The sequence below is a fragment of the Etheostoma cragini genome, chromosome 17, assembly GCF_013103735.1.
Source record: "Etheostoma cragini isolate CJK2018 chromosome 17, CSU_Ecrag_1.0, whole genome shotgun sequence".
NCBI classification, from domain to species: Eukaryota; Metazoa; Chordata; class Actinopteri; order Perciformes; family Percidae; genus Etheostoma; species Etheostoma cragini.
In genome coordinates this window covers 19,355,348-19,365,428 of record NC_048423.1, presented here as the reverse complement: position 1 = coordinate 19,365,428, position 10,081 = coordinate 19,355,348, and the positions used below count along the sequence as shown (strand labels likewise).

The 10,081-nt window shown below is 42.1% G+C and overlaps 1 long non-coding RNA gene across 1 annotated transcript in view; it reads right to left on the bottom strand.

Moving 5' to 3' along the window:
* The window catches only part of LOC117960856, a 19,245-nt gene extending 10,584 nt beyond the window's left edge, over positions 1 to 8,661 (bottom strand). The window contains exon 1 of the long non-coding RNA XR_004660252.1: positions 8,564 to 8,661. This is a non-coding gene — a long non-coding RNA (uncharacterized LOC117960856). The remainder of the gene's footprint in view (positions 1 to 8,563) is intronic.
* Between the last annotated feature and the right edge of the window lie 1,420 nt (positions 8,662 to 10,081).

Sequence of the window (10,081 nt, the reverse complement as noted above, 5' to 3'; positions counted from 1 at the left end):
CCAGTCACTGTGTGTGTGTGTGTGTGTGTGTGTGTGTGTGTGTGTGTGTGTGTGTGTGTGTGTGTGTGTGTGTGTGATCTGTAAAAAAAAAGGTCAGTTTAAGAGCGTTGAGAGAGCTGTGAGCATTCGGACAAACAACTTTCAATCACCACTCCAAAATGAATGAACGAGTGTGTGCACTGTGTGTTTCACCACCGAAGCTAAATTTAGGAGATGAGAGGGCCTTTTGAACATACTGTTATTTTTAAAGAAAAGTGTGTGTACAAGAAAGGCAGGAAAGATGACAGTGGAATTTAAAGCTTAATGGAAAGTCAATGCAATGGAAATGCACAAGTCTAAATATGGCTAGACTGTCCTATAACTTGAAATAGTAGAGCTATTTGGTTCTTGCCCCGTCTCAAAATATTGTGCAGAAATGTTTAGTGTTTCACTGGTCTAAATATGTGCTTGAACTCTGCAATGGCAATAAAACAACCTGATCTCACAGAATTCCGTGAAATGAACACGGCCCCTCAACTTAAAATCTGAGGCAGTTTCACAGAATCACAGGCAGCAGGAAGTGAGGAGATGTTTTTACAATGTGTTCTGGGGACAGGCAGCTAGCAGATAGTGAGGAGATGTTTTTTACAGTGTGTTCTGAGGACAGGCAGCTAGCAAATAGTGATGAGATGTTTTTTTACAGTGTGTTCTGAGGACAGGCAGCTAACAGATAGTGAGGAGATGTTTTTTACAGTGTGTTCTGGGGACATGCAGCTAGCAGATAGTGAGGAGATGTTTTTTACAGTGTGTTCTGGGGACATGCAGCTAGCTGATAGTGAGGAGATGTTTTTTACAGTGTGTTCTGGGGACAGGCAGCTAGCAGATAGTGAGATGTTTTTTTACAGTGTGTTCTGAGGACAGGAAGCTAGCAGATAGTGAGGAGATGTTTTTTACAGTCTGTTCTGGGGACAGGCAGCTAGCAGATAGTGAGGAGATGTTTTTTTACAGTGTGTTCTGAGGACAGGAAGCTAGCAGATAGTGAGGAGATGTTTTTTACAGTGTGTTCTGGAGACAGGCAGCTAGCTGATAGTGAGGAGATGTTTTTTACAGTGTGTTCTGGAGACAGGCAGCTAGCTGATAGTGAGGAGATGTTTGCTGTACGTGCCAAAAAGTGTTGCACTTTTAAGTTAAGCAAAAGGTTGTGGGCAGTCCTATTTTGTGTGAAACATCCGCCCCCCCAACCAACCTCCTTATGCAGATTTTCAGGTTTCCAGACTACTTGGTACCATAGTCCCTCCTAATGCTACATCATCTTCTCTTTGACTTTACATTGGCGTTGTTTTCTGTGGTGGCCACACAGAATTTTCACACCTTCTGTGCCACCACCATGTAACGTGGTGTAAACAGTCCATGATCATTTCATGGAATTCTGTGTGACCAGGCTGCAATAAAGTTGAATGTAATAAAAAAAATGAGCTGAGAAACATAATGAATGTGGATGCTCCAGCACAGGGCATGAGGAGTCACTGAATTAATTGATGAGTATATGAAAGTCATGTAAATCATGTGCCATGGGGCAAAATATATATCAGCTTTCTCAACCACAGTCATCAAAATACTGGACATCTTTTGGAATGGTGTTGATCCTATTCCTTACAGTTCAGAAGCTATGGCAAGGAGCAGTCAAGCTGTTCTAGAGGCTCATGTTGACCCTTAAGGAGACACTATTATATGTTGGTTTTCAGCCACCTTAGTGGCACGGTTCTAAATGATAATGTCTGTTGGTTGGTCAGTCCACCACCACTTTGGTCCAGACTGAAATATCTCAACAAGTATGACTTGCTATCATGTGTGGTACAGACATTCATGTTCCCTTGAGAAGGAATCCCTAACAGTTCGGTAAGGACTTTAGGGACAGCAGACCTTGGCGGTACGCGATCCGTGCTGCCCGTACAATCCGTCCTGCGCATGTGCAAGATATTCGTGCATGCGCAGATGATAATAACGACATATAACGATTTACAACACTGCGTGATCTATTCCCATAGACTGTTAACAATATGCAGTCTATCTCAGTTCCACAGTAGCGGTCTGTCGCTGGCCTCCACTGAAAAGCTAACGTTAGTTTTGCTAACAGCAAAACTAAAGTTGGGGGTGGGGGTAGGGGTGGGTGGTTAGTGCGTCAAAGCACAGATGGGAGGGGGAGGGGACAAGATGAGGAAGAGGGAGGGGCGAGCTAGTCTCGTTTTGTTTGAAATTACTTCTAACAAGAAGAAACGTCATCCAACATCGCTTAGAGCACCTATGAGGGACTGAAACCAGGCTTTGAACATCAGTGGATCTCACTCTCTATTTATGCAAATAATGCAAACAGAACAATGGGTTTAGGGTTCTTCTTTAACTGTTTAATTCAAAAATGACGCAAGTAAACTGAATGGAAGTATATCCTGTGACCAATATCCTCAGAGTTCTTCTTCGTGAATTGTTTTAAATTCTGAAATAGAAGTAAAGGCTTTCAGAAACATAACTACCATCACATTTCCTCCTTTATAATGCCCCATAGATCTTTGAGACGATCCATTATGTTGTTCTCCCTTGGATCAAGCTCCAAACGTTTCCTAGCCTGACTCTTCATACTTCCAGAGTGAGACCCGACCTGTCCTGCAATACTTTTCCCGTTATATTATCTTGCTGAAAACAAAGCTTGACATTCTCTCTGAAGCAGCTTTCGACCTAGATGCTAGGAAACTTTGTCTCAGGAGTTAATCAAAAATTTGGCCTCCTTGCATGCCAGCCGAAAAGGGGATATATCCATCCAGGCATTAGCATTAGAAAGGAAGACACGGTGGAAATGAGAGGAGAGGAGAGATTGTTTGACTGCCATCTTAACTGAGTGTGCCTAGCCAAGCCCGGCCAGGAGAAAATATAAACCCCCGAGAATAAGGCTTATTTTGACTGGTGGCCAGTTAGAGGATAAGGTGCTGCAAAGGAGGTGTTTGTGTGTGTGTGTGCGTGTGTGTCGGGGGGGTGTATGTGTGAATCATTGAGCATGCATACCATGAAAGTAGCCAGCCGATTTACTTCTGCCCGTCTCAGGTGTATATGTGTGTCCAAATCTGCCTCTAAAGCCTTCTCGTCCTCCTCCTCCTCCTCCATTTCCATAAGGATAAATGTCATTAGCTAGGCAGCTAGTGGCGAGACACTACTTTTACTCAGCACGAGTGTGAGGGGTGACTTTGTCCCTTTGAACGAGTAAGAGAGAGAGAGAGAGAGAGAGGTCTGATACATGGACCAGACACAAATCCTCTTAGCCAAAAGAAGAAGAAGAAAAAAAACTGGCTTTTTGGTGGCGGCTTAAATCGGCCATTGTGGCTCTACTTTAAGACTTCCTGAGATGCCTTTCTGCCTCGCGCTAATGTAAATAAATGAGCCCCAGTAGGAAACTGGGAGGAAGTGAGGGCACGAGGTAGAAGGGGATCCTATTCCCCACACACACACACACACACACACACACACAGCTGGCCTGACTGGCTGTAAGAACCTTTCAGTGTGGGTGGGTGTCTTTTGTGTGTCTCAGTGAGGAAAGTAAAATTAGGAAAATCATCCAATGGAAGGACATGGATGTGTGATACTCTCTTACGATAGTTCTGTACTTACACAGGGGATTGAAGGAAAATTTTAACATTGATTATATACAAATATATATCTAAATCTGTAGTGGTGTAGTCCACTCCTCTCATTACATGTCCTTTAGCTGACGTTATTATCCAAAGCAACTCACAATTGGTATATTTGTCATAGGTCACTCACCTCTGGATCAACCATTAAGTGTTAAGTGTTGATGTAACACAGGGGGATTCAACCCCAAGTCTCCCACAACAAAGGCATGGCTCATATCCAGTGCACCATCACCACCTATCGTATTTCATAGTCGTTTCATATTGACAAGCTACGAAAAGTTAAGCACTGTAATTTGGACGATTTCCCCTTTTTTTCTTTTGTTGTTTGTTACTGTGTTCACCACGTTGAATGATAGGTTGGGGTTAAATGGTGGTCGACTTTCAAGCCAAGGAGCAGAGTTCCCTTCCCGGGAAAAACAAAAGACTTCCCACCCAGGAAATGGGTAGTTCTTGGGAGTGTTTTAATCCAAACCACAATCTTTTTCCTAAACTTCACCAGTGGTTTCGATGCCTACTTGACTTCCGTCGCCACACAATGCTTACTTTTTTCGTGCCAAAACATAACCTTATACTTACGAGACTTATGAGACAAAGATTTGATTATGAAGATTTTAGAGACACCAAAAAGACTGAATTAAGTTGAATTAAGATTTAATTTTTTAATCTTGTGATAACTTAACGTTGGAAAACTGTATAACATTAAAGAAGACAAGTTAATTCATCAGACATAGCATTACTAAAATAAAATAAAGTCTCTGTTAAGGCACTGATCGCTTACAAGATGCATATGTGGTAATGCTGTGTAAATACAGATTTGCCTGTATATGTTCCAGGAAGTTGCATCGGCATCACTGTCCTTTGCAGTGACCCAATTACATCATATCATTTTCTTAATGAGTCTACTCCGCTGTTCCTTTAGTGCAAACTCTACATAAACAGCATAATCACAGCCGCAGTGAGCACCAGCGTAGCTGGAGGGCCCGCATCAGCGAACACGCAGACAGAGACCATCATGTACTGTAATCATACCATTGTACCATATTCATATTACAGGCACACACACTGATCCACGATGATCAACCACATGCCGCAGACAGGGAAGGAGGATCAATGAGCTTAATAGGATGTGACATAAAACAATACCAGATGGCCAATCAGCACTCGGAGATGTTTGATGTTACCGTGGGAACCCTGCAGGACAGTGCTGTCTTCATTTCTGCTTTATTGTATATTAGCTCTTACTATGCTGGTTGAGCCATTTAAAAAACCATTGCAAAGCACCTAAAAAGCACAGATGAAGATAATTTGAACATTGCTATCCAGCCATGCCATGCTTCCGTTGTCTTATACAAAATGTGGGGTCACTAACTCAAGTTCCACTTGCAAGTTGCTTTTCCCGAGTCTTGGCTGTATCCCACGGTTTTCATCAGTGGATGGAGGTGGATCCGTCAAAATGTGAAATCAGTCAACGCATTGTCATGAACGGGTTAGTATCATAACGTAAGAAAACGGATAAAAAACACTGTGTGATACCTCATGAAGATATCACACATCGCCGACCAGTTACGTGGCAAAGTTTAGCCATACGGTCACATGCAGGCTTGAAGTTTTAAAGTATTACTTGAGTAAAAGTCTTAAAGTAGCTGATATGTATCTGATCTAAAAATATTTGATAAGTAATTTGATGATATACAATGTTCTTAAGTAAAAGTAAAACTTTTTTTTTTTTTACTTTATTGCCAAAGGTGTGTAACGTTATCTTCATCACCACTTTTGTCAAGGTGGTCTTCATTTGTTACCATGGCAGCAGAGCCTGCACCAGGTGCTTTCATGACCTGTAATGACATGACATGTCAGTCATTATGACTCTTCTTCTTCTTCTTCTTCTTCTTCTTCTTCTTAAGTTTTGGCCAATGTTTTATTTTTTTTTATTTTTTGCTGCATGGCAACAAATAGGCATTAGGTCCCCAACTGGAATGGAGCGTGCACTATCTTGCTTTTTTCTAGAGTAAGAAATTTCTTCAGATTTTTTTGGGAGAAACAAGTAACTGAGATGCTCAGGGGAAATGTGGTTGAGTGAAAGTAAACATTTTATTTAGAAAATGCAGTGGAATAAAAGTCCAGCTTTCCAGAATTATAGATAACAAAGTAGAGTATGGATACGTGAAAATTCTATTGAAGTGTACTAGTTACGTTACGTTACAACGTTGGTCACATGACAGTTAATATTAGCGGCCGTTACAGTTAAGTTCAGCCAAAGAAACGGGGGTTACACTTTACTCGAACATATCTACATAAGAGTGGCATGACTGTCATGAATGTGTCATAAACATTATAAATAAGTCATAAACGTTGCATTACCAATCTTTCGGTAGGTGACATTTGGGTTTTTCATGACTACTAAGTTATGGTTAGGGTTATGTTATGGTTAGGGTTATGATTAGGGTTCATGTCTCATGACTGTGTCATGGCAGTGTCATGTGTCATCGTGTATAGAATACGAGCACTTAAACTGCTTCAATGAATGCCATATAAGCGAGTCTTGAGGCTGGCTTTAGGAGTAATGGAATGCTGGCCTTTCTGGTGTTAAATGAGCCCTTCCACACTGAACCACTTTTACTTGCATTTTTTGAAATATGTCAGGTCCATATGTCCATATGTGTGTGTGTTATGTTGGGAATGTGAAGATGAACTGCTACCTCCTCTGTCAGCTCTACCTACTAGAAAGAAATAAGAGGAGAAATCAGACCAATCACAACAGCTGGTCAGTCTGATGTCATGTTGCCTGAGCTCATTACTATCCATGAGCTCGCCCAGTTGTGCTGGGTAAAAGATGCTGATGGCCAGGCTCTCATTGGCTAGCTTTTAGCCAATCAGAGTCAAGCAGCTTAGCTCGTTGAATATTAATGAGAACTGGCACAAATGGAGCTGAGTCTTCCTGCAGGCTTTCTATATCACACTAGAATGGCTTGAAACAACGTAACCAAGGTAACCAAGTTACAGAGTCCATGGTAGAACTTCAGACATCATCACAAAGTGATGAAATACGTGTGGCGGGGCCCCTTTAAAAGTTTTCCATTGATGCCGGAAACAGTAACTATGTAAAAGGTGCTTCCTTTCGCTACTGTTGAAGAAGTATGTCGTTTGCCAGAAGGTAGACGTTTCATGATTATTTAATTATTCCTGTAAAAAAAAAAAACGCAGGACTTTGACTTCTGCCTCTCTACGTTTTAATGAAGCAGTCAGCCCCTTGACGCTGAGCTTTACGGGGATACAGCGAAGCTTCTCACCCCGCTTAAAAAAGCCTCAGCACTGTTCTAAAACCACTGCACTGTAGCCTGCTCGCGGGACGGGTTGATGAAACATACAGTGCAAAAGTGAAAGAGATGTCCTATGGTAAGGGTTGTGAGACAGGTTGGAGTTTGTAGCGTTGAAGTTTAGACATATGAGCCGCGTGAATGTGCCCCCCCCCCCAGATCAGCCAAAGTTTTGGGGGTGAAGTTGTTTTATAAATGCTTGCTAGAAGATCCCTCTTCAACTGTCAGTGTTGTCAGCGTTAACATTTGCTTTCTTGCAAATTCTCTTTTGTTCCCTTCATGCACCAGCAGCAACCTGCTGGAAATGAGTGGGGGATTCATGGCCCCTTTTGGAAATTCTGACAAACAACTGCTCAACCTTACAGGCGGGGCTGGCCACGGCCTGTTGAGTAAAGCAACTTCATCGCTATTATAATGTGCGTGCCATTCATTTTGGAGCCGAATATGTTTGCTCGCTGCCATCTTTCCCTCTGTCAGTATCTCTCTCTCTTCCTCTGTCTCTCTCTCGCTCAGCCCCCTCATGTCAGTGAGGTTCACATCATCCTCGTTAAGCGTTTGTCTCCAGTCTAACTCACAGATGATTATTCATTTAGCCGCTTTAGACAGCTCCCGTCAGCCACAAGGACTCCGCTCATCCACCAAGGGACAAATCAACACAGGTTTTTTTCTTCTCCTCCTCCTCCTCCTCCTCCTTCTCAGTTCTTTCCCCACTTCCCGTCTCTCTCCTGGGCTATTACACTGAGTGTTATGTTTACTATAACCCACATGCTTGTTAATTATAAATCACCGGGTCCTTTTACGTTCTATTAATTGGTATCTCCTCCCTTGGTCTGTGCAGAAGCGCCGGCAAATAAATTCAGGTACGGCTTCATTAAGTGGCCCTCTCACAACAGATCTTGACACACGCTACAAAGACAATGAAACAGGGGAACTGCGGGGGAGAGAGTGGAAGCGGCCTCGACAACTTTGAAGCATACATCCAGGACATGGTCAACTCTTACACCCCGACCCGCCCACTCCGCTCTGCATCAGCCAATCCGCTTGCTGCCCCATCACAGCGAGGGACGACTAGTTACTCAATGAAGTGTTGACTGTTTGCTGTCCGGGCTCTAAATGGTGAAACAAGCTCCCCATTGACATTGGACGGCCGAAAGCCTACACATCTTCTGCCGCAAAGCTAATAATTTTATCATCCCAAAATACACTTCCCATAAAATTGACAGACACAAAATAAAACTTTAAAAAATCTGTCTTCTTTGGTCTTTCCACTTTTCTAACAAGTAGCATTCTGTATTGGTTGAAATAAACACATAGTTTACCCTTTCACATAGGAAAACATGCTGGATCCATAGAAAAGTATTGTTTATTTAAATGGAGTCTGGTGCATTAGACCTCTAAGCTTCCTTTTAGGTTTGTGGTTAAACACATATCTAACTCTTCAACAAAAGGTCCATCTCTGTAGGGATCCTTTCCATAGACTTGTCAGACACCTGTCAGTGGTAAAAACTGGACTTTTAGTGGACGGAATTAACAATGCACATTTGCCCTTTAGATTACATTCCAGACCGGTTAGCGGCTTACAGGTACAGCGTTCTCACTCAATACTGGACTAAATTCAAAGATTTTGTTCACAGCAGACACTTAGACATCAAAGCATGCGAAAAATAGGGTGCAGGTTGAGAAATAAAAGAACCCTTTATGGTTTAGTTTTGGTATTCATTTATGTCAAATCCTCCCCTATATTGATAAACAAGTCATCTGACAGACATCTTACACCGTAGAATAGGATGAGAGAGAGAGAAAGAGAGCGATGGATGGGTACAGACAAGAGCACAAAGGGAAAGAAATGGCCTCAGAGACAGAGCCACTGAGGGTCTGTTCATGGACCTGAAATGACTGGGTACAGCACCACACCAGAGAGCTCCATTAGAGATAATTGGATGGATTTCATATTAATATATGCTCTGTCATTTAGCATTGCACACAGGCTTAACCCCTGCATGGGATCTCATCCCCTGCCACATCCTGCAATGATACACTTCACACTGATCATAATGACTGGAATACTGTAGTCCAGAGCGGCTTGGGAGAAAAGAGAGACAGAAGGAAAGAAAGGAAATGCTGTCCTATTTCTTACATTGCCGCCTTTTTCACTTGTTTAACGTTGGTGCTTCATTGTCAGCATTTGGATTTACAGTTTGAAAATGGCGTGAATAATTAGTTTATTGATTTAGTTAGTTAGTAGCTTATTCTATATAGTTTTTTCCTGTTAAATTTCAGCTTTAACTGCAGTTTACAAAACACAATTAGAATATAGTCATATATTAAAGGTTATTACCTAAACATATATATTTACAATGGCTGAAACGGGTAATTGCATTGTTTCAAAAATTAGTGGACTAATCACATCTGGCATGACCAGCTATTTTAAAATATTTTAAATAACAGAAAACAACTAAATGGTGATAGGTAATACATCTTGATTCATATCCTGCTTTAGTAAAAAATATATTTTTTCTGGGTCATGTGACAAGTAGCTCTCACCTGAGACAATAGTCGCCGCACATTCAGGACGCAAAACAAAAGTTACTGTGGCGCTAGTCTGGATGTGTTGCCATGCCAATGTTTGTCCTAAATACCATGTATATACATTTGCTGTCAGCGTACTAATTCATTGCATGTTTTTTTATCTAGATGTGGACTTTTATACGTTTTATTCCACTGTGATTCTACGACGAAGTGGAGAGGCCTCGTCCACCTGTTGGAGCTGGTGGTGAATGTCACGGTACTGGATGCTCCGGGACACTTTTTCAGGATCTACTCAGCGATGTGGATGACTTTCTTCATGTCAGTGGGTTACGGCAAAATTTGTCAGTTTTATATTATGTTTTTTTGGTCAAGTAAGGATGATGGTTCATACGGGGTTAATCCCCCAGGCTGCACGATGGACTAACAGTTACTGTCATTACTCACCTTTTTCGCACGGTCCCCAATAACAGCTACTTGGCCCCAGCATTTAAACCTGGCACCCCCCCACAGAATGTCTCCAGTACACTGGGAAGTCAGCAGTGACTCTCCCTATAACTTGGAAGCTCAACGTCAAAA